The following is a 25,606-nucleotide window of genomic DNA, read 5'->3' on the forward strand; positions in this document are numbered from 1 at the left end:
GCTCTTCCCCTGACATTGGCTTCATGTGCAGCCCTCTCCAAATGTATTAGACACTGAGTCAGAGGAAAAGCACTTTGAATTATCTTGACTTTAACATTTTAAATAAAATACAGTGAAAAAAATCTTATGAAGGCTATATATACATACAGCTTTCATAATATCTAAATATATATATTTCAGAAAAAAAATATATACTCTTTATACTCTTTTACCTAAAAACATTCAGAATATTTTGAATTTTGGAAAAATCATATGGATCCCATACTGCCATCCAGAGGCAACTATTGTTAAGACTTTGATGTATATTCTAGTGATTTAATTGGACTTAAATCAGATGTACTCCATATGCTCCACCCATCCACTTGTAGCCTCCTTCAAAAGATGTGATTGGACAGTGATCATCTTTTCTCATCTTTTTTCAAACACATATATGTCATTTCATTATCATTCATATTCATAGTTCAAAGACTCATTTCATTGGTTCACATCAAAATACCCCTTGCCCTGGAAGGTGTTTACTTCCTCTTCTCTGCGCCCTCCCCCGCCAGCCCCATCTTTTGGTGCTAAATTGGTTTTCCCTGACATCTGGAGCAGACCAATGACAGCGAGCCTGGCGCTGAGCCTGTACTGGCAGGCACCTGTCACCCCCTTGATGACCCTTCTAATCAGGTGGCTGTTCCCAGGGAAGGATCATTCAGCCCTATTCTGTCCTCTCATGGCGGGCCCAGAAAATACTGAGCCCACAGCATGTTGTCAGTTTTAGGCCCAATGCCACCGAGTATGGGCGATAGGAAGGAGCCAGTGTCTGGAAAACGGGAAGAAAGCAAATCAGTGGCAGGGAGCCTGAGGAGAAAGCCTATGGTCCCAGAGAAACAGGGCACCTGAGACCCAGACAAATCCAAAGAGGGGCTCATACTTCTACCAAAAGGCACGGCTAGCAGGAGGGAGAGGTCTGGGGAGTCAGGAACAGTAAAGCCTGGGGGGTGACGAGGTGTCAGAGTTCAAAGGCAAGCGGTGAGTCAGAGGTCCGGGTCTTTCCAGAGAGGGACGAAGGGACCCAGGCCAGGAGACTGGGAACAGGTGCAGGGCTGTGTAAGGAAGGTGCTTGGCCCTGCATCAGTGGGTGACAAAGTCCAGGCCTCCTGCTGCCTTCTCTCCATGGCAGGACCTAGTGTGGGAGTCAAGCCCAGGCTCCAGAACAGAGAAGACTGCAGACCACTTTGGTGGGGAGAGACAGACAGTTTTTTTATGCTGCAAAATGTCAAGTCAACGTGACTCAGGGGTTAAACCAAAGACTACCGAGAAGACTGCTTTGTGAGGACTATTCTCCCGAAGGAGAGTCCTGGTCTCTTTAGGGCAGCAAACCAGTCTCTGTCTCTCTCTTAAATGTCCTTTAGCCCAGACACACAGCAGACAGCCACCAACCTCTGTCGGATAAGTGGATTCACAAGAGATGCTATGGACTAAAATGGCAGTCGATGCCTCTTAGAACCATAAACTTACCTTATGTCTTCCCATGCAATGTTAAATCGACCTCCCTCACCATCAGAACAGACCCAAGCAGTGGCTGTCCTCTCAGCCATGCAAGGACCCCCTCCGGGCCTTCCCCACTGGGCACGAGCTCTTCACATTCCCATGAAGGGCCTGGCAATTCCCAGGAACACTCTTCAAGGCTGAGGCTTGTGAACTCCCAGTTGCATTTTGAAAAAGTAACCACTTTCCCAGATGCTGTCAGGGAGAGCCACAATTCACCACCAATAACTGAAATGAGTCTCTCCCGAGAGGCAGCTGGATGGTTCAGAAATAGGATGGGCGTCTGGCTCCTGACCACCAAATCGGCGTGACCACCACTGAGGTCACAGCTAAGTATAAAATGCGACCATTTATACAGGAGGTTAAAGAGGGGCCTGGTGGGGAGGTATAACGGGCAGCACCCCCCCCAATGGCCCCCTCCAATCCACGCTTGTGATCCCCACCTGCTCCTGTCTTCTCAGATCAGAACCCTAAATCGAATTTACAGAAAGTCAGCTGGAGCTCATTCTGCATGTAATTCAAGCACGTTGCCTGCAGCTCTTAGGAACTCAAATAAACAGAAAGACTGACAGGACTGCGGTCATGTCAGTGAGGGCATTGATTGCAAAGTAATGGTGAATTACCACCCTCTCATCATACGGCCAGAAGTGATTAACACCTAGAGGAAATGATCTTCAACCTCGAAAATCAGAATTAATGTTTCAGACCGTCATGAGAAACTGCGTTTTTTTTTTTGGTAAGAAAAAGTGGTTGGGAGTTTACTAAACCAAGAGGTTAAAAATAAAATATTAGGGATAGCATCCTGAAAAATCTCATTTCGATGAGGCGAGTTACGTTTTACGTGAAGAATCACATCACAAATGCAAAAATAGTATAAGATTTACAAATTGGAATTGTCATTTAATTGAATGATTTTCCCCTCTATTGTTACTCTTATAATTATGAGGAATTAATGGATGAGTCTCCACCTAGACTGACAATTTCATAAATCTCCAGGGATGGGCTTAGCCCATCGATTGCAAATCTTTCCCCATAAATCACTGGATGAAATGCTATTTGTTGGCAGGTAGATCATGCAGTGTGATTTAATCCCTTAGGATTAGTTAAAATGGCAGAAATGTTAGACTTTCTGGGCAGTGACAAACAGGTTAGCATGACAAGAGATGCCTAGAAAGATGCAGACCCATTTAGAAGACAGCTGCTATTAAGGTGAGTTTGCACCTTGGGGAATTATGGGAGACCTGAGGCTGTCCCTGGCACTCGATTATCATATGTGCCCTAGGGCCATCTGCGGAAGCATAAAGAAGCAGAATTTTTGATTTTTTTTCCTACTAGAATCCCTTTGAATACTGCTGGGAGAAAGTTTAATGGGCTCAACACCACCCTTGAGGGAGGGTGAGGGGGGGATTTTCTTTTTCTGCAAATACTTCCCGTGGGTGGTGGGGAGAATGGTGACCTGGAACAGGGCTGGTAGGGCCGGAGTCCAAGAACTTGGTGTGGAAACTTGAACCTGCAGCCATCTACGTGGATTCTTCTTGCCTTTGCTTCTCTGTCTTTAGTCATTAGAGCAATACACAGACCTCATGGTGTTATTTATTTCCTTAAGTGCCTCTAAAATGGTGAACACCTTTAGTTAGGAACACCTAACATTTGGTCAAGCAAGACCAGTGGACCTAGATGAGAGTAAATCAGAGAATTCTGGAAGTCATTCCCAGACAAAGAATCTCCTGAAGTTGGGTTGAGGAGTGAGACAGCTGGTCACCCAAGGGGTGGACCGAGGTGATGGACAAATCTAACTGTTGTTTTAATGACCCCAGTTGGCTTCGGGAATACCGATGCATTTCTGTGAGTCATACGCTGACGCAGAGATTTCCTCAGGTGTTACGCAATGGGGAGGGACTAAGAAGATAACCCCTCAGGGACAATCGAAGACCTTTGACCCTAGAGCAGAGATCTGGATTTCTCTTCTGCTACTGCCTCTGTGCTAGGGGACATTCTGTCCCTAGCTTTCTGGACGGGTTTTTACACTGATGAGTTCCTAACTGCTGTGACATGCAGTCTCGTCAACCAGGGCCCCCTCTGGGGACATTATAAAGAACTCAAATGTGGTCTAGTCATGGAATCCTACTGGAGGACTTCATCCTGAAATCCACAAAGAGACCATTACCCCATCACCTAAAATGCCTGGACATTTCAGTGTTGCGACAAATGGCCCAGCTCTCCATGTAAGCAACAATGCCCTCACCAGGCCACTGATTCTGTGTGTGAGATTTATATCTCTGAACGATGACCGATGAGCTAGTGAGAAATACACCTTCAACCCGCCCCATGAGTTAATCAGATCTTGGTAGTCCTGGTAGAAACCGGGCTGTCAGTGGCCTTACCTGGGGCATATGCTTGGGCTCCCCAGGCCATGTGTGGGGACAGAGCCAGGAGTGCAGTTTCCAGGCTCTCGGCCTCACATGGAAAGGTGCTGGCTCAGGTAGTAAATGGCCACCAAGTGTGATTGGATGGCCATCAGCTGTGGCTAGTTGGCCGTTGGCTGTAACCAGTGAGCCATTGGCCACTAATATAACTGCTGTGGCTACGCTAGCAGAAAATGGGGGCTAGCAAGAAGATGGTGGCTGAGCCTGCAAGAGCGGTTTGGGCATGACTCCCCTATCTATGGCTCCGTGGGTGTTCCTTTTTGGGCTCACCATGTCCTGCGTTCTTATGTGGGGAGTGGGACTAGAGACCCCGCATGACACCGTGGCGCTTGAACATGCATGGAGCTGGAGGGGTGGGTGGGGACAGGAACGGAACTAGTACCTCTCCTAGCAGAAAAGAAGACATTCAGCATGCAGAGACCACTGAAAGAATAAAGGAGCAGAGAGCAAGACAGCTAATTAAAGGAGCCGGGAGGCAGAAATCAATGCTTTTTCTCTGTCAAAGTGTTGAAAGCTTTTTACTTGAAGAAAAGCTAAAACTGCCATATAATTTTGAGGAACACGATCATTATAAAACCTTATACTCTTTTAAATGACAAAGTTTTTTTGTCTTTCTTTTCCCCCCCAAATTACAAAGTTTTGTTTATGAAAAGGGAGAAATTGAGGTTTCCCTCAATTTTCAACCAGGTGTTGTTTAGCCACAGATAATGACTCTATGAATGTGTGTGTTCCACCTTCACTCTAAAATATGTCTTTTTTGCCTGCATTAGTAATTAGTTAATACTAATGCTTTATTACCTTAATAGTACCTTTATTAAAACTAGTTTCACAGATAAGCCCCAGTTATCTGGTATTGATCCTACACAAGAGAAATATCATTGTTCCCACTGGTGGCTATTTATATTCTACCCCACAAGCAGAGTTCACCTGGGTTCCCTGTCCAAATGATAAACCCATTGCTGAGGACCTGACGGGGTCCTCCTGCGAACCTCAACCTCCATACCAGCGATGGGGCAGCAGAATGAGTGCCCAGGCCTGGCGCCAACGGTGGGAGGTCGTTTGGGCGTGAAGACCCTGTCCTGTGACGTGTCTCTGGTACTTTCTAGGGCTTTGCTCTGTTTTCGTATCTACACAGACAAAGCCGGAATATAAATAGCTCAGCTATTTAAACTAAAATCAAACTAAAGTATCCTTAAAACCAACCCTGTCTTTTTGTCACTCGACACACTTCCTTTTCTCATTGATGACCTACCTGTGACTTTTGCCTTGTATGAAAAGACGATAAAAATGTTTATCATCACTATGTTTACACGGATGAATTTAGTTTCAAAAGTCTCGGCCATAATTTCAGACGCAAGTTTTGGCAGTCCCTAAGACATCGACACCTGACCTAGAAACCTCCAAATATAAACACCAAGCTGTAAGGGATGTTTGACCCTTTCCTTACGGAGCCACTTGCTGCATTGTGGAAAGATATATGGTTCTGCAGCCAAGGGTTGCAGCCCTTAGTGCAATTAGACTGCCCCCAGCAGCCCTGCTTCTATTCTGGGCTTTGGCGGTCGGGGCATCCTGGGGGCTGACAACAGCTGCCTTGGGGCTCCGGAAGCTTCCTCCAAGGCACAGTGGAGCAGCTGCTGTGGTCCATCTTTCTCTTGTCATGTTCCTAACTGGAGGCTTTTTCCACCTACGACTTCACATTAGTCAGTCTGTACCTGAGCAGTGATCCTGCCTGAAATATTTTTATCATAGTTGAAAACAATGATAGCTAATGTGTCTTGAGCTCTTAAATGCTAAGCACTGCAAGTGAATTATCCCCCCGAAACCACTTCACCCAAACAATTGCAGACCAATAACTTGTTCTTAGGGGGACATGGCTTCCTAGTCAAGTAGCTGTTGACATAGATCTGGAGAGAAGGAAGGACCCACAGGCCTAATTCTCATCTGGAGAGAAGGAACTGGACTTGCCCAATGTGCCCTAAAATGGTGGTGTCCCGTTCATGGCGTTACTCTAGACTGAATAACCCAGATTCTGGGAAGCTAATGTATCTTGAACTACTGCGTTTTGATATGAATGTCATGTTGGAATCCTATGGCCAGACCACACTGAAGGCAGAATTGAGTTTTCCTGAAGGGCGTGGAGAGTCCTACAAAGAGGTGAATCGTGGGAGAGGGTGTACTGAGAGAGGGGGGTGGCCTGGAAGCGTGCCTGGAGAAACTGCCTTCCTCTGGGCCTCACGGCCAAGTAGGGACCCATGTGGCCTGATCTGCACCTGTATGTTCTGCAATGAAGTTTTAAAGGATTTCTGTATTGCAATTCCTTTCTATTATGCCCAAGTGGACATAATTGGACATCTATTGTTTTCACCTTCCCAATATTAATTTTACCCCTTTTCTGGTAATAGCACCTTCAAGTTCCTTCAGGCAATTGGATTCCCCATGTGCTCCTTGGGTTTCAGACAGGTGGCCCCATCCCAGGTCTTCATGTATGTGACACAGCCCTGGCCAATGAGAGTACTGGCCATGGTGACTGGTTCATGACTGAACGTATGCTCCATCCTGGGCCAATCAGAGCCAGCCTTAAGAGTTCCTGGGACTACCGAAAATGAGTAATTGTCTTACAACTGGGATGGACAAGCCTGGAGCTGCTGGGCTCCCCACTTAGAGATTAAAGTACACAGAGCAAATCAGCGCCAAGAAAGGGAGTGAATCCTGAGCACGTTTTTTTTTTTTTTGGCCTCTAAGGCAGCCATGCCCAAACTGAGAATACGCCTGCCCTTTTTCAGTTATGTGAACCAAAAAACTCCCTTTCTGATTTGTCAGTTTTAATTGGGGTTTCTGTCACTTGCTCCTAAAGATATCTTGCTACATACATGAGCTGTGTGTCTTCTATCACTGTGGGAAATTCAGGAAGGGTCTATGCATAGGCTTGGAATGCAGTGCTTTGTGGGAGAGCAGCCACAGCTTAAGGAAGTCCGCAGCCACAATGGCAGTCTGAAGCCAGATCACTGGTGAAGGCAGCAACCTTCGAACTGGACAGATTTGCAGGACATGTCATTATTCCTGTTAAATTCTCAGAAATACTTGGGAAAGAAAAGCCTCGTTAAAGGCCCTAGGTTTTATGATCGTTTGGGCATTAAAAGTGGATGTTATCACGTTCCCGTTGTATGAGGTAGGCAGTGAGGTCAGGCGACATTTGTTTGGATTACACAGCTAAGTGATTTATATTTTGTGAAGGAGGAACAAACAGTGTTGGTTGAGGAGAGAAGGGCAAATAAAAGCCCCACATTTTCTCAAGGAGTTTCAAATTGGAGACAGGTCCCAAATCCACAAAAGCTATTGTAGGAACACTCCATGGATTCAAACTACCTTGGAGGGCTAGAAGGAGGGCTGAGGTTGTTTACAATACTTCCAGGTGAGGTCTGGTCACATTACAGATGACCGGAGTACCCCATGAGACAGACGCTGGCCTAGGGTGAGGGGAATCTAGAATGGAGAGTAGAGGAGGGAGATGAAAATCATTTCAGTCTGAGGACCAAGCAGCAGTAGCTCGCTCCGCTAACCCTGTCCGCTTGGATCCCTTTTCTGTTTTTGTGTGCTCGGGTTTCTGGTACTCTTTCAACCGTCAGGACCGACATCTCTGTCAGAGGGATGCCTGCAGGATGCCAAGGCTGGAAGTATTTGAGAATTTCCATTCCACTAGGCAGTCCTTGACTGACGATGGATGGATGGGTCATGCAGCATAAATACTCTGGCTGTTTTGCAGCTAATTAGGACAATTCTAAAGTGTGACTTACAGGGTCTCCAGAGCTGCTGTGTGGGACACACCGTCCCACAAACTGGCCTTCCCTGGGGCTGTCCTTGGTATTTGTACCCTTATGTGGCCTCCTTGTCTTTCTATCCCTAAATTTCCATCCCCTTACCAATTTTTCCCCATTAAACCCCTTTTCGTGATCTCTTGTCTCAGAGTACGCTACTGATAAACCCAACCTAAGACATTTTTGTAGCTGTTTGAAGTATTTGAGAGAACCAGATACATTAAATTTGTAATTAGAGTTTAAATGTCTGAAAGAATTTAATAAATCTTCTAAGTAATGCTAAGTGCTTAAGGATGATTTGGTCTTTTAAGAGATCATTGAAATACTAATGAAAGAACAAATCAAAGTGATTGTTATTTTTTATACAAAATTTGTAGAGTCATACATAAAATAGCAAGATTCATAAATTGAGCTTAAAGCTTTAAAAGAAATTAGGTTTCTAATTTATAACTTTAATAAATTTAACTTGAGGGAATCAGAATATTTTTAGGACTATCTTTCTAAGCTGGAGGGTCCTTTTGGGGCAGTAGAAGCTCACTACACTTTGAAGGAAATATTGAATGAATAAACTTAAGACTTACCTTCAAGTTTATAAATATCTGTAGCTGTATGCTTCATTGTAAATGTGAGTTATCAAACGTAGCCAGCAAGGAACATAAACTACTCAAGTCAATATTAAAATGTCAACTCCAAACTTAAAATTGGAAGCACTCATAAATTATCCCAGATACTCATTTACCAAACTAGACAACTAATTACAATTATGCTCATCAATGCATATAAAGTAAGTAGTTCCACACAAACATGATTCTATAAAAAGACACATCAATAGTCATACATATAGGATATCATTACATCTCCATTTGGGTAATCATCTGAGGTAGCTACAATTTTAAGATCTGAAATCTCACCTTGAAACTAAAAGGCAGGATAAATACAGTCTAGTTGAATATACAGAGGGTGCCAAAAAATGTATACACATGTTAAGAAAGGAAAAAACTGTATTAAAATTGTAATACTCAATATATACCGACAACAAAAGATGAATACAGGTCATGTAGATACATTTTTTTGGCACCCTGGTATTTTCAGGTGTGTCTGTTTTTCTAAGTACAGTGTTCATTCTTGCTAATGAGGATAAAATTCAGAAAATGGAATGCGGTGGTATTTATTTATTTATTTTTACAATAACAGTTAGTGGGAATCTTAGCCGTATGAGACAGAGAGTACAACACTTAGTGCTTTAAGAGACACATATTTTGTTGACAAGAACTTAAGGCTTAAATGCTCATTGTTGGTAAATGAGTTTTGTTGTCTGATCATAATGACACTCCTCTCATTAAGTTTAAGGCAGAAACACTCTATTTACTCAGGTCTTTGATTTTATAACACAGCAGGGGCTGGCTGTGAACATTCTTACAGGTCCCTTTTTCTCTGGGGAGGCAAATAAGAATGAATTACAGGGAGAAACAGTGAAAATACGAGTATCGCTTTGTTTAGATTACTTGATGGTTATATTATTCAGCAATTATTCAAACTTTTAAGTTTGTTCCTCAGTACAATCAGTTTCAAAACAAAGCGTGCAAACAGTTTTTTTTTTCTACACAAAACCATGAATGTTATATCTGTTAAAAATTTTTTTTTCTGAACAAGTGTTGGCAAGGATGTGGAGGAAAGGGAACCCGTGTGCACTGTTGGGGGGATTACAAATTGGTGTAGCCACTGTAGGAAACAGTATGGAGATTCCTCAAAAACTAAAAATAGAGCTGCCATGTGAACCAGCAAATCCACTCCTTGGTATTTATCCGAAGAAATCCAAAATACTAATCTGAAAAGATATATACACCCTTATGTCCATTGAAATATTATTTACAGTAGCCAAGATATGGAAACAACCTAAGTGCCCATCACTAGACGATTGGATGAAGATGTGATACATATAGACAATGGAGTATTACTCATATAAAAGAATGAAGTCTTGCCATTTGCAACAACATGGATGGACCTAGAGGGTATTATGCTCAGTGAAATAAGTCATACCAAGAAAGACAAATACCACACGATTTCACTTATATGTACACTCTACAAAACAAAATAAAACAAACAAAACAAGCAAACTCATAGATACAGAGAACAAACTATGGTTGCCAGATGGGAGGGGGGTTGGGAGGATGCGTGAAAAGGGAAAAGGATTAAGAAGTACAAATTGCCAATTATAAAAATAGTCCCAGAGATGTAAAGTACAGCTTAGGGAATATAGTTAATAATATTGTAGTAATTACATATGGTGTCAGATGGGTACTAGACTTATGGGGTAATCACTTTGTAGGGTATATAAATGTCTAATCACTATGTTATACAACTGAAACTAATATAATATTGTATGTCAACTGTAATTGCAAAATAAAAAACTTTAAAAAGCTAAATTTATGTAAAGAAAAATTCACAGAACTCAAATGACCAATAAACAAATCCCCATTCATAGTCGGAGATGTCAACTCCCTTCTCTCAACAATTGATAGATCAACTAGAAAGAATATCAGCAAGGATATAAAGGACGTAAGCAACATTAAGCAGTAGGATCTAATCAACATTTACAAAACATTCCACCCAACAACAACAGAACACACATTCTTTTCAGGCGCTCATGGAACATACAGTACATCATAGCCTGAGCCATCAACAAACCTCCACAAATTTAAAAGAATTGAAATCATTCAGAATATGTTTTCCAGCGACAATGGACTCAAACTAGAAGTCAAAACATACAGGGAACAAGAAAATTTCCCAGCACTTGGAAACTAAACAACACACTCCTAATAAACCATGGACCAAAGAGGAAGTGTTGAGGGAAATTTAAACACACACACACACACACACACACTGAATATAAAAATATAAAATGTCAAAATTTATAATACACAGCTATATCAGTGCTGAGAGGGAAGTTTATAGTTAAATGTACATGCATATATTATAAAAGAGGAAATGTCTCAAATCAATAACATAAACTCTATCTTCAAGATCCCAGAAAAATAAGAGCAAACTAGACCTCAAGATTGCAGAACAGATTAAATAATCTAACAATCTAAAGTAATAGAATAAAGCAAATACTGAATATATTCAATCATCCAAAGAAGGTTGCTCACAATGATTAATTCGTATTTCTAACCGCCCCCCCAAAAGCAGTTTGATATTGTGGGTATTAATTTCATTAGGGATATTCATTTAGTAGATAAATTTACCATGTTCCCCCACCACCACCAAAATGAAGAAAAAAGAACGAAGAATAGATATACGAGTACCTCTGTGTCAACTGGGAAACGGTGCTCGTGTATATTTTTAAAATTAGAAAATGTCTCATATCTATAGGCATTTGTTTCCTAGTACATATCCCTATACACTCTCCTTTCCAGCTTCCCCCAAAAGTAGAAGAGGCCTTGAACACTTAGAAACTAATGAAGCAAAGACGTGGTGGAACCTTAAATGCATATTACTAAGTGAAAGAAGCCAATCTGAAAAGGCTACATACTGTATGCTTCCAATTACATGCCATTCTGGAACAGGCCAAACAATGGACAACAACAAAAATCAATGGTTTGCCAGGGGTGGGGGAGGAGGGAGATGAATAGTCAGAGCACAGAGGATTTTTAGGGCAGTGAAATGACTCTGTATGATACTGTAATGGCAGATACATGCCTTTCATTATACATTTGTCCAAACCCACAGACTGCACAACACCAAGAGTGAACCCTAATGTAAACTATGGACTTTAAAAAAATGTTCCCCTCTGGAGAGTGATGTTGGTAAGGGGGGAGAGAGGTGCATGTGTGGGGACAGGGGACTTATGGGAAAAATCCCTGCACCTTCCTGTTAATTTTGTTGTAAACCTGACACTGCTCTGAAAAATTAAGTTAAAAACATTTTTTTTTTAATGTAGTCATTCACAAATATTGAAAAAAACAGACCCGGTTAACAGACGTATGCAATCACAAGTTATAATTATATAATCATAATATCATCCTACATATTAAGCCATATTTGGACGAGTTCAGAAACAAATGTTCTCTTTTAGTTCAAAAAATATTTCTATAAGCATATGTTATGCCCTAAAAATGGAATAAACGGAGGTCTTCTTTTAAGGAAGTTGATTTTATAGACTCTCTGTAGAAAGAAGTCAAAAAGAAACTAATCCGAGTGGGTGAGGATGAAAGGAGAACTAGGAGCTGCCTGTGAAAAAGTAACATTCCACCAAGAGAAGCACAAAATAAGAACAGGCAAAAAAGGAGAACGAAAGAAATTAAAAAAAAAAAAAAAAGAAATTCCAGGGAACTTTCCAAATTTATTTAGCAGAATTTGCCAATGTAAAAAAGCAATAATATGAATATATTAGAGGTCATTTTCAGAAATGTTTTTATGACCTTTCACAACACCTGGGATGCTAGATAAACTGGCCCGTTCTCCAGACTGTGACTTGCCTTCCTGGTTTAGATACAAGTGTTACACAAAGACATCCACCCCAGGGCTTTGGTTTTGTGTTTGCTTTTGTCTTTAAGCTAACCTCACCTAGCAGCCCTGAAGACGTTCGTCTCTGTTATATGTTAAAAACTTTATAGTTTTTCTTTTCATATTTGGGTCTTTACATCCTTTGGAACTGATTTTTGTGTATGCAACTGAATTTTGTAGTAGGGGGCTGATTGCCCGAGGGCCATTTGTTGAAAAGTCCTGTTCTCCACTCTTTGTCATTTCATATCAAGTCTCTATAAATGTGGGGTATGTTTCTCCCTTTTGATCTGTTTCACTAGTCTATCTGTCTCTCTCTGAGCCAGTGCCACAGTGGCTTAATTATTAAAGCTTTATAATAAGTTTTGATATCTAACAAAAGCAAATATTTTCATGTGTTTCTTCATCTTCAAGAGCATATTGGATATTTGCACTTAAGCATACATTTTAGAATCCATTTATTAATATTTACAAAAGCAACTTGTCTGTATTATTGCATTGAATGTGCCTTTTATAAACAGCATAGGGCTGGATTTAATTTTTAAAATGCAGTCTGATAATATTTTTCTTTTATCTGGAGAATTTACTCTAGTTTCATTTAATAATTAATGATGCATTTATAATTAAATGTATTATTTTATTTTGTGCTTTCCATTTCCCTGCTTTTTCTGTTTTGCTCTTCTTTCTTCCTCTCTTACTTTTTTCCTGCTTTATTTATTTTTTATTTTTTTAAAGATTTTATTGGGGAAGGGGAACAGGACCCCATTGGGGAACAGTGTGCACTTCCAGGACTTTTCTCCAAGTCAAGTTGCCGTCCCTTCAATCTTAGTTGTGGAGGGTGCCATTCAGCTTCAAGTTGTTGTCCTTTCAGTCTTAGTTGTGGAGGGCGCAGCTCAGCTCCAGGTCCAGTTGCTGCTGCCAGCTGCAGGGGGCACAGCCCACCATCCCCTGCGGGAGTCGAACCAGCAACCTTGTGGTTGAGAGGATGCGCTCCAACCAACTGAGCCATCCGGGAGCTCAGCTGCAGCTCAGCTCAAGGTGCCGTGTTCAATCTTAGTTGCAGGGGGCACTGCCCACCATCCCTTGCGGGACTCGAGGAATCGAACTGGCAACCTTGTGGTTGAGAGCCCACTGGCCCATGTGGGAATCAAACCGGCAGCCTTCGGAGTTAGGAGCACGGAGCTCCAACCACCTGAGCCACCGGGCCGGCCCCTTGCTTTATTTTTGAATGACATAGTGTTTCTCAATATTCAACTACTTCTTCATTCCAACTTTGAAATTATTTTTTCTGTTTCTATTCTTTTACTTGCATCCTTATTTTATCCAGTTCTAAATTACTCAGTATCTTTAACCCTATTTTGGACAATCTGAGCAATTTAGAACACTTTAAATCCATTCATCTCCTTCTTGACTTACATATTGTCATGTATTTTAATTTTTAAAACTGCATCAGACATTGTTATTGGTAATTTACATAGTTATTTAGTCATTATTCATGTGCATTCATCTACGGATTTGTCTCTTTCTTTGTTCTTCATTTTTTCCTGCGTTTCAGGCCATTTATCTTGAATTCCTTTCCCTCTCTCTGAAGTACATCTCACTTTAGCGAGTCTGAGGAAAGACCACTTCTGATGGTTGAGTTAATTAGGGTCCACCATCAGATATGGCAACTAAATACAGACTCTGAATTCTAGACGACGCACTATTTTTTACTCCCCCCAAGGCTGGCATAACAGTTTGCATTTTTCCAGAATCTGAGGGAGTGTGGCCCTGGGAGACAGCAGCTCACATTTGCTTCTTCTTTGTTTCTTTTTTTCCCCCTGAGTTAGAAAACAGTTTAGTGATCATTCACCAAAACCCATTGGAGAATCTTAGAAGTTTACAGGGACAAACGATCTCACCACTCCTGCTTCACTATATACTTCATATTAGAGCGTTGCAAGTCAAAAGTTTCTGGTTGTTTGGCCTGCTTAAAACCAGATGTAAGAAACACCTTAAGTCATGGCAATTTCAGGCTTCAGAGTAAAATCATCAAAGTTCTCTTGGGGAAGTTTTCTCTCTGAGAGGAGTTCCATGTCCAGCAAATGCTGAAGGCATGGACCTTTCTTCTTCCAACGAGCCCAGGGACAGTTAAATGCCTCAAAATGCCCAGAGAGGTCCCCATAGTTAGTCAAGGCAAGTGTGAAACAGGCTGCATGCCTTCTTCCAGGTGTGATGAAGATCAGAGATTTGAGAAAGACATTAAAACCGTCGTGGAATTCTTGGAGGACGGGGAGACTAGCGCACCAGTTCAGGAGGTCTCATGCAAGTTCATGTCTGGAAGCAGCACTTCCTTCAGCATAAGGCCTTTTCAGGCTCTGCTCTAGAAGAAGATGATGCTTTTGTGCTTCAAGTTGGGTACTTGCCCCTTTGTCTCTAACCTCCCTCATGTGTTTGGGTTGAAGTGGTGGCATTTCTCCCCGCTTCTCACACACATCCAGTGCTTCTCCTACTATTTCTCTGTTGAGAACTTTGGAAATACCAGACAGAGCAATAACCACAGAGGCTATTTCTGAGCCGCAGAGGTGCCACATGGATTGGACCAGCCTTCTAATGGCTGCCTTAGGGAGAGCTGACGGGGGATACATTTCATGACGGCTCAGGGGCTCCTCAGAAAAAGAAGAAACCAGGATCTGCATCTTTTGAATCTCTTCCTGCTTCTTTTCTTTGGCATCTATTTTCAGTTTTTGGCTGTAGGAGTAAGCAAGGATGAGTCTTCCCTTTTAAATGCTGTTAAACCTGCCATGTCCCCTGACTCCTGAGCTCGGCTTCCTCAGCTGCAGCTTCTTTCCAGGCCTCATCACCGTCCCCGGCAGTTTCCTCCTGGATTCCATCTGTGACAGTAGCCCCAAGACCCCTGGGAGCTGCTGCTGTCTCATCGGACTCCCCTGTGTCTCCACCTCTTTCCGTGGGCGACTCGGAGGCATTATCCATCGCCTGGAAAAGAAGGGAGAGGAAGGAGATCATGGTGCTGTCATTCTTAGGCGCTCAGATTTGCTTCTTGATGGAGCGCTAGTCAGTCCTTGGGAGAATAACACGGTTGTGTATTTCTGCTGCTCTAAGATGGATCCATTGCTGACTATTGAGTTTGTTTCTCCACTGGCTCAGGTTCAGAAGGTTCTAGAGGTGAGATGAGCGTGTACAAATTCACTGATCCTAATGATGTTAGTTCCTGAGTGATGCTTTTATTTTGCAGGATGGTATACATCATTCAACTTCTATTTTTAGTAGAGAAAAAAATGTTTACCATCATTTTGGTCACTCTTATTAAAGAGAAAAAGGGTAAAATGCTCTATATTCCTAGGTACGCCTGAAAAAAAATATTAAAGCAAAATTTATTTCATCAAAAAGAATCAGGAAATCTTCCCAGGACTGTGTAGAATCAGGAGGTGAAACAGCAAAAGCGAGGTAACAGCTGGAGACCAGTTGTCAGTAAGTACCGTAAGGTAAGCTGCAAAGCACTTTGAATTAGGTCAGGCTAAACAACAGGGGGCTAGTCAAGGTTTGCCTCAAGAAGGTCATGAACAAAGTGAGCATTTGTGATGATGTTTGTTTCACCAAGTGCCAAACCCCGGGTGCTGTAAGGCTACAAAGCTATCTCACTGTCTCCCTGTATCACCTAACCCAGCTATTCTCTGTGACATTTTAAATCGCTCAGTTCAGAGCAAACCTAATGGAATAGAGTATTCGAACACAGTGCACTTGTGGACCGTAATAAGCTGAGAATCTGAATGGATTCGAAATGCATTTAGAAAAAAGCATTGTTATATTCAAGATTTGTTGTTAAGGGGATGTTTTCATAGAGTATTAGAACTGGGAGGGCCCAAAGAAATAGTAATGGGCAGCCATGTAATACTTGCAACCTACTTATACTAAAAATTATTCATTGTTTATTATACTTATATCATATTAAAATTATTTGGTGTTTATCTGAAATTCAAATGTAACTGAGCACCTGGTATTTTTATTTGCTCAAACTGGCAACCCTAGCAGAGAGTTTTCTCACAGGCATCAGCAAACTCACTCTGTACAAAAACTTACTGTGTAGGTTATTGTCAAAAAGTATATTCACCTGCTATTTTAGAGTGCTTAAATATATTCAGAAATGAAACTGTTGCATTTCTTTTAAAGCAAATTTGTATTCAAAACTTGCAAATAAGGCAAAAAAAGGAGAACAAAAAGAGTCCTCTCAACGTCATTTTGGAACACTGTTTAACTGGTCTACCCAACGATTACTTAAATATTTAGGGCTATGTACTTGTTAGTCTTGCTGTCTATTAATGATTAAAGGGTCAGAGTCTATGAAGTTACATGTTATCTTGAGAGAGCTGTCTGGAAGAGATGCAAATAATTTCTGTCTGATAGAAAAGATAACTGAAAGGTTATTGCTTTGTAGGACATTATTCAGTTTTGTATAACCTAGATCTCTTATTCTAGAGCATTCTTTTTTCAAACACCTATCAATACTCACTTCTTCAAATGCTCCTTGAACCCATTTTGCCATCCTGCTGGTTCTCTCTTTAAGAGTAAAATACATCTCGGACATGTGTTTATTCTGTTTCTGTACGAATCATGTTTTTCTGACTTTCTGAAGGTTAGCTTTGATGCCTTTGTGTAAGAAAGGGCAGTCATGAGGCCTATGGGTGTGCCTTGTGACTTTTCCAGCATCAGCCAAGTGACACTGAGAAGAAAGCCAAGTTTATGGAGCTGAAATTCTGTTACTCTCTCACGCAGAGAAATGCAGCAGATGAGGACAGAGCCGAGAACCAAGGACACATAACTGAGAGGGACTATCTGACTTTCAAAGTCAACAGCAATGGATGACTTACATCTTCTAGTTCCCCATATCGGACAGACTTCTACAATGATCATATGTTATATTTGTGATAAAAAATACCTAATTTTAAAAAATTTATAACGGACGAAAGCCTTCTAGGAATGATTTCCAAGGCTCAGATTGTCAAGCCATGGAGCACCAGTAATTAAGAGGGAGCCGATAAAGGCTTATCGTTAAAACTGTCGGGGAAACCAGAGTGATAATAATGTGTGATTAAGCACAGCTGCACCTCTGGAGACTCCGGTATGGGATTCATTATGGCTAAAGGCTACGAGTGTTCCGGCAGCAACTTTTAACCCTTGCAGGAAATTACGGGTTTACGGTTCGTTTTGTGGCCAACGCCATTCTTTCTAGTTTTGTCTATGGCCTAAACAGGGAGAGAAAATAATTGGAAACGCTATGATGAAAATAAGAGAGCGATTCCTCGTGTTACTATGGTGACAAGAATAAATTGAATCCATTGCTCTGAAAAATTGCCCGCGAGTGTACTTCAGCCTTCCACAGTGGGTGTATTTGTTAAGGCTTTTAATCTGTCAGCTTCCATCAAAATGGCACAGCACTTACAGAAATATTTTACATCTGTACTTTGAGCTGGTTTGGATTATTTTAAAAAGGAAGCAGTGGAGAATAAACAGTCATCATTACAGTGGAAATGTAAGTAATTTTCTAAAAGTACCTTGCTGGGTCCATACCTAAAAGCACACTACAGTTTTGTTTCCACTATCACGGAAAACATCATTGTTAGCACCCGCTGAGCTCTGGGTGACTTTTCAGGTCATTAATAATCATTAGCATGAAACAGGACTGAAACAGTCTGGTCTAGAAACCAGAGGAAGTGGAATCCTAATTGCATCCTGCGTAAGACAGTCATATAGGATGAAAAGAGAGTCAGTAAACTCCAGTGCCTCAGTTTCCCCATTAAATTGCTGGTTATGAGCATTTTATTAACGATACAGTATACGCACATTGCACTGTGCTGAGTGTTTTATGCATGTCTAAACTCTTCACAGCAACTCTTAACATGTCAGTATTCTCATCTATACTTTGTATGTATTATCACCGATGGTTTAACTGAGAAACCATGGTGTGTGGGTGTTGCCTGGTAACACTGTTGAGCATCAGTCATCTTCAGAACACACTCAGGAAATGCTGGACGGAGAGAAAGGTAGGGTCAGGTCCTACAGCACCGCATGTGCTATCCTACGTGACTGTTGTTCTAGGTAGGCAGTGTGGAACTGTGGTGATTTGACCAGCATTTTGGAAAAAGCACTTTGGAGGTACATGGAGGATTGATTGGGGTGGGAGAGAGGGAGGCACGGAGGCTATTTAAGAGGCTGTCCCATCTCCGAAGGGAGAGATGACGTAGGCCTGGATTTGGATAGGAGTGTCAGAGAGGAGAGGCAAATCACAGGAATGCTTAAGCGATTGAATCAATGGGGTTTAGTCATAGGTTATTTTCACACTGCTGTGTAATCTAGCTCAGCACTCATGCCATTTCCAAATGGGTTTCCTTCTCTGCCTCCCTCCTTCCTTCTGTCCCTCTCTCCCTCCTCTCCCCCTACACCCATCTCTCTCTCTTTCTTTTCTCCTCTCATTAGTCATGATTCCCTGAAATGGTGTATTTAACCACCTCAGCCGCCAGAATAGCTTTTAAATATGCACTTTCTTCCAGGATCCAGTTGGCTTGTACCCGTGTCATCCTCCTGTGTTCTCTGATGAAAAATGAGCATTCACTAGGCAGCTTGCGATGGTCCCTTCACACCTGTTGCTTTGGAATTTAAACTTCCGATGACTTTTCCAACGTGTCAGAATTGCTTTAAAGTCTAGGAGACAAATAAGCAGGAAATGAAGGTGCAAACATATTGAATTCAGCATTTACTTGTTCCTGTGCTCTTTCGTTTTATTATCACTATTTGAAGAATATTATTTCTTTCCCAGAAGGAGGTGTTGGTTCACTGACTCTGTAGGAAGGCAGCTTTCTTTCATTTCTGGACACTGTCTCTCTACCTTCCTCATTTTGTATCACCTTATTGGAAAAGAACATTGCTATTTAGGTGACTTAAAAAAATGAAATCAACTCTGATGCTCTTTTTTCTACTTTTCCCAGGAAAGGAAGTATAAATCAGGAACCGAAATAAGTTTTTGTGGTACTCAGACATTTCGTTTACTTGTGGAGGGCTGCGTGGGAATTCATGCTGACGACTGGAGGCAGTTCTAGTGCAGAGATAATGAACACATCTCAGAAAGGCAGCTTTCCCTTCAGGGTGTTCCCTTCTTCACCTCTAGAATTTTTACATAGCTGAACCAGAGAAGAAGCATGTTGTCCAACATGCCCACAGAATTAATTTTGGGTTTTTAATTGAGGGAAATTTCTCCGATCTGGAAAAACTTATTGAAAAATTAAAGGTGAAGTAAAACTCGTCTACGTATTTGACGTAGTCACCTTTTGGAGAACACCACTGAAGACTTTCTTTTCCTGTTTTTCTATTTTGAGTAGAGAGACAGCTTGACAAAGGGGTCGCAGCCAAGCCCTCTGCTACGTGCACGGATGGGCTCCATTTGTCTGCATGTCGACAAGGCCTCTTCAGGCAGCAAGGAAACCTGACCGTGTCCGGCCTTGCGGCCTATAAGAAGAGAGCCTACAGGGAGGGAGCTTGGGGTGCCATGCTGCAGAGCGTGACACTGGTTTGCTTTCTCCGGGTGAAGCTGGAGGATGCCAAGCTGTTTCTTAGACTGGCTGAGTCTTGAAAGAACCCGGCCAGCTGCTAAAGTCCTAAGCTGAGACCCTGCTGGGAGAGGCTGTGTGTGACTGGCCAAAGGCTATTTGCCGAGCAGAGAGCTTTTGGACATTGACCAGCACAGAACAGGAGCGGTCTGCAGGCCCCTCAGAGCCCCCAGAGCACGTGACTCTGGGATCAGACGTGGGGGAGGCGGCTTTGGGAACACTCACCTCCAGGATGCTGAGAACTGCCACTGAAGAGGGGCAGCCAACATTTGCACATGGTTCACAGGCTGCATCGGTAAGCTAACATACCCTAGACACTACCTAGAGCCCTAAAATGCTAGTCTTTGATGGCCAGTATTACGATGGAATTGTCACAGGCCCCCTGTTATCCTTACTGGCCAGTAGGAAAGCAAGGCTGGGCCTGCCTGCAGCTTTCTCAGTTCATGAGAATCTGATACTCTCTGAGTCACAAGGTTTGGTTCCGGGGGCTGAATCTCTGTGGGGTGGGTTCCTCTACATCTGAACCACCAAATAGGGACCCTCTAGGAGTTCCAGAGAAGTTCTTTGCAACACATATAATAGACAAAAGGTTAGTGTTCAGAGTACATAAGAACTCCTACAAATCAGAAGTAAAAAGACAACAGAAGATGTGGTATATATATTAATACAATAGAATATTACTCGGCCATAAAAAAGAATGAAATATTACCATTTGCTACAACACAGATGGCCCTAGAAGGTATTATTCTGAGTGAAATAAGTCAGACAGAGAAAGACAAATGCCACATGGTTTCACTTATAAGTGGAATCTGAAAAACAAAATAAACGAACTAACAGAACAGAAACAAACTGAAAAATATAGAGAACAAACTGATGGTTGCCAGATGGAAGGACATTTGGGGGAATGGGTGAAAAAGATGAAGAGATTAAGAAGTACAAATTGACAGTTACAAAACAGTCATGGGGATGTAAAATACAGTACAGGGAATATAGGCAATAATATTGTAATAACTATGTATGGTGCCAGGTGGGTACTAGACTAATTAGGGGGTCCACTTCCTAAGTTAGATAGTTATGTATACCTGAAACTAAAATAATATTGAACATCAATATTCAATGTAATATTCAATATTCAATATAAATTTTCAATGTAATTGAAAATTTTTAAAAAGTAAAATAAAGTGTACTAATATGAAAAAAAAAAGAAAGAAAAAACAATAGAAAGTTAATTAAAAAAAAAATCAATCACTAAGAAAGACCCAAGAAAAATGGGCAAAAGCCATGAAAAAGCATTTCACAGAAAACATACATGGCCAATAAACTTATGAAAGATGTTCACCCTCATTAGCAAGCAGGGAAATGTAACATTTAAAACCACTATGGGAGTAAGTTAGACTCAAGTTAGGCAAAAGAATCTAATCCAAATCAAGAAAATAGTGCACTAGTCCAGGAAAAATGAGGGCAAAAACTATTGACAGTGATCATAGAGATGGAGAGAGACAGATTTTGTCCAGATACTTTTCTGAGATGGGATTGTGAGCACACGTGATGGATTGACTATGGATGGTGAAGGAGAGAGTAAGGTTTCCTTGAGGGAATCCAGCTTGGTAGACCAGATAGATATTTATCACATTAACTAACACTGGAAATGAAGAAGGAGAATTTCCAGCATGGCTGCAAGTTCATTTGCTTTCTGGATCCATACAGTTGATGTCAGAGAGCAAATACAGGAAAGGTGAATGATGAAGGCTCAAGCTCTGGTATCTGGCAGAGATGCAGCATTTTTATGTCCTACAGATTTCTCCGCTTTTTTCATGCTTCTCTGTTTAGTATCAGTCTTCAGCTCAGGGTGTGAAACCTAGCGGGGCACACTGACTAGAAATATAAACATGTCTCTTTCCTGTCAAAATGCTTAATTATAGCAATACATTATGACACAATTGGCCAGCCTGGTCTGTCAGAAAGGCCGAGAAACAAAAACGATTGTTTTAGTGTGGAGTTTCCAGGCTAATTTGTCAGAGAATCTTGGGAAGTCACAATGGGTCAAGTTTGTCGGAGGCAGCAATTAAAACTTGCCTCTGGATGTGTTTCCGATGGGAGAATATTTAAAATCAACATTAATACTGGACCATTAACCTGGTATTGGAAGAAATTGTCACCAAAAAAAAAATCATAATATTGTATTTATGTTCCCTACTGCAAAGACTAAGGGAAATTACGAAGAAAAGTACATGAGAGACATAAAATACCGAAATATGAAGACTCTGGTTTTCTGGAAACATCACGAGAGAGGTCAGTTTATTAGCACTATGACCATATGTGCTATTGCCAATAATCTAAGTTTCCTGTTTTATAACCACCGTTCTGTAATTTATAAATGTACTTCCGTAAAGTTCTCCTGTAGATATCCAAATTCTACCACATCAAGTTAGACATCTTTACTAAGTGATACGTTCTTATTTCAGCTTTGTTATCGAGGGTCCATATTCAAAAGAGCAACATGAAGAACATTTTTGCACCTTTGGTAAGACTTTTGGTGATACTTTTGCTTTGTTTCTTCATAGAAGGATATACATAAACACTTCTTTTAAGGATTTAGCACAAGGAAAAAGAAAATTATTTCCTTTTCTGAACTGTAACTGATTGTATTTTCTTTTTTGTTTTAGCAGGAAAAAATGACAGTAAATGTAACAATCAATCACGGTAGATATTCTATTTCCTGTATCAGCATTGCCTTGAATGGGATCCATGAAAGAGAACCCCACAAGGTACTCTGTGCCTAAATGCAATTGGGAAATATCATATTTCGTAATATATACTGATACACTAAAGGCTCAGAGAAGTCTGTAGAAAAGAAACCTATATTACTTTAACCCAACTTCTACCCTATCCCAGTTTATTTGAGCGGAGAACCCCTTCTGCCCCATATAACATCTATTAACTATTTTTTGGAATTGGCATTCCATAAAAATGCACATTTAAAAAATTGGGGTGAAATATACATAACATAAAACTTGCCATTTTAACCATTTTTAAAGTACAGAGTTCAGTGGCATTAAATACATTACCACTGTTATGAAACCACCACCACCATCCATCTCCAGAATCTTTTTTCATCTCCCCAAACTTTCCCTTAAACAATAACTATCTCCTACCCGCTCCCCTCAGTCCCTAGCAATCATCATTTGACTTCCATGGAGAACACTTTTGGGACACACACATCCAACTGATAGATTTGTGTGAGTCTCTTTTAATGTGGTTTTGATTTAAAATTTTTACTTTATCTTTTTACCGTTTTGCTGGCTACCTCAAACCCTCCAACTCCTCTTCAGGACAAATAGCTTATACATTATAAGCAAAAAGTTTATAATTAGAGAGTCACAATGCATATGAGCACAGTAAAGACTCTGAGTAAAGAGGCTTAGTAAGAAATTTGAAATACAACACCTTATAAACACTTGTATAATTTAACAGTAAATTATATAATCTTATGATTCCAAGGAAACTTCCAAAGCTCTGTGTTCCAACCACATGGAAACATTTGTAGCTAACCATGAACATGTTCTATTGGGACCCTTGACTTTGCATATGCTATTACCTATGCTTGGAGACTCATTCCCTCATACAAGCAGAGTTAAGCACTCACTTCCTTTTTCATGTTTGTGTAAAACCTCTCGTACACCACATTTGGGCATTGGTATAACATTTGTCCATATTGCTCTGTCCCACACTAGACTCTGAGGCCATGAAAAGCAGAGAAGATTCAATTTATCACTCTTGAACCTAGAGGATGATAGATGCTTAATACAGGATTGTTAAATAAAATAATCTAGCCCAACCATCCACCCAGTGCTGGAATAGTTTCTAGGACATTCTCGCATAGGTGTCTAATCCATGAGTAACTATTTCTAGATATCAGAAAGCTCTACCATATGAGACAACCGATTAATCTATGGATGATCGTGACTGTACAAAAAGTCCTTTCTATAAAGAATAATCTGTCTGGAAATAAGAACCAACAGTATTAGAACACAAGAACATGATAGCTGAATTTTTTTTTTTTTTTTTACTGTTTTGTCCACTGTTGTATTTCTAGCACCTGAAGTAATCCTTGGCATAGAATAGGCACTTAATGGTCACTGAATGAATATAAATGGTATCACACTTTATTTTTAAATCTGAAATGAGCTGGCCTGTTATAATTGTTATTTAGCACTCTTGTTTTGGTGAATGTATAAAACAAGAAAAAGGAAATTCATAATTAGAAACGAGGAAACAAAAGTTTCATGAGTTGTAACTGATAAACTCTATCTAGAAAATCCAAGACAAGTAACTGATACACAATCAAAATTAAAAAGTTTCATATACTTGCTTGTTACAAAATAAATGTCTGAAAATAGTAATAGTGTCCTGTATTTAAAAAAAGTCAAATAGTAAAGATAATAAAAAATCCTAAATACGATAGAAGCAAAATATGAAATAACGGGAAATAATCTTCATAAACATTTGGAACCTATATGAAGCAAATGACAATAGAAAATGAATAATTGGTTAAATATCTGCAAAAAATTTAAGTTGGCTCTTTACCTATACCCTATACCAAAACAAATTTCCTGTTGTTTATTAAAGAGGTAAGTGTAAATGATGAAACTATTAAAGACCAAGAAGGAAATATGTGTAAATATTTACAAGATATAGATGAGAGGAAGACTGTTCTAAACATTTATGCTTTTCCCTCTAAGGATTTGATTATTGTACATTAAAATGAAAAACTTCTGTGTATCAAAAAGTACCATAAGCAATAATATTAAAGATAAATGAAGAACTAGAGAAAACATTATCCAATATAAATGACACAGGAATTAAGTTGTGATTATGTAATAAACTCATGTAAGCTGGTAATAGGCAAACACTCCAACAGGAAGATATATAAAAACTTGAGTATGTTACAAATGGAAGAAACAAGGTGGTCAATAATCGTATGAAAACACCTCTAATTTCATTAGTAATCAAAATAAATTCAAGTTAAAACAATGAGATACCGTGTTTCCCCAAAATAAGACCGGGTCTTATATTAAATTTTGCTCCATTAGGGCTTATTTTCAGGGGATGTCTTGTTTTTTTCATGTACAACAATCTACATTTGTTCAAATACAGTCATGTCATCTTCTTCTGGAACATCGTCATAACATTCTAAAGGCGTCCATCTGGCTGATATCTTAACTGGGGCTTATTTTCGGGGTAGGTCTTATTTTTGGGGAAACACGGTACTACTCTTTCCAAGAAAATTGACAAATTAAGAAAAGTAACATCCAGGACTGATAAAGAGGTAGTGACATGGACCATTCTCCACTGTGACAGGAGTGTAACTCCTGCAGACTTTCAGTAAGGCAGTAGGTGACAGGTGTTCCAAATCTTAAAAATATTTAATCCTTTAACCCAGTATCTTTATTCCTAGTAATTTGTCTTAAGGACCTGGTCAGTGATGCTCAAAGATATTCATCCTAGAATTATTTATACTAATGAAAAACTAAAAATAATAATGGAATATGGTACTTTCATAAGAAGTATTTTGCAATACACTCACATATAACATATATACCTGTGTGTGCATGGAGAGGTAGAAAGACAGATTGGAAGGAGATACTAATGGTTACCTCTGGGTGACAGGATAATGGACGATGGCTGGATAATTTTTTAAATTATTAAACTTATTGTATTTCCAAAT

General features: G+C 40.5%; 1 pseudogene; it reads right to left on the bottom strand.

Annotated features, from left to right (window-relative positions):
• Nucleotides 1–14,702: 14,702 nt before the first annotated feature.
• On the bottom strand, nucleotides 14,703–15,417 carry LOC109451278 (transcription initiation factor TFIID subunit 11; annotated as a pseudogene).
• Between the last annotated feature and the right edge of the window lie 10,189 nt (nucleotides 15,418–25,606).

The sequence above is a fragment of the Rhinolophus sinicus genome, linkage group LG11, assembly GCF_036562045.2.
Source record: "Rhinolophus sinicus isolate RSC01 linkage group LG11, ASM3656204v1, whole genome shotgun sequence".
Classification (NCBI taxonomy): Eukaryota; Metazoa; Chordata; class Mammalia; order Chiroptera; family Rhinolophidae; genus Rhinolophus; species Rhinolophus sinicus.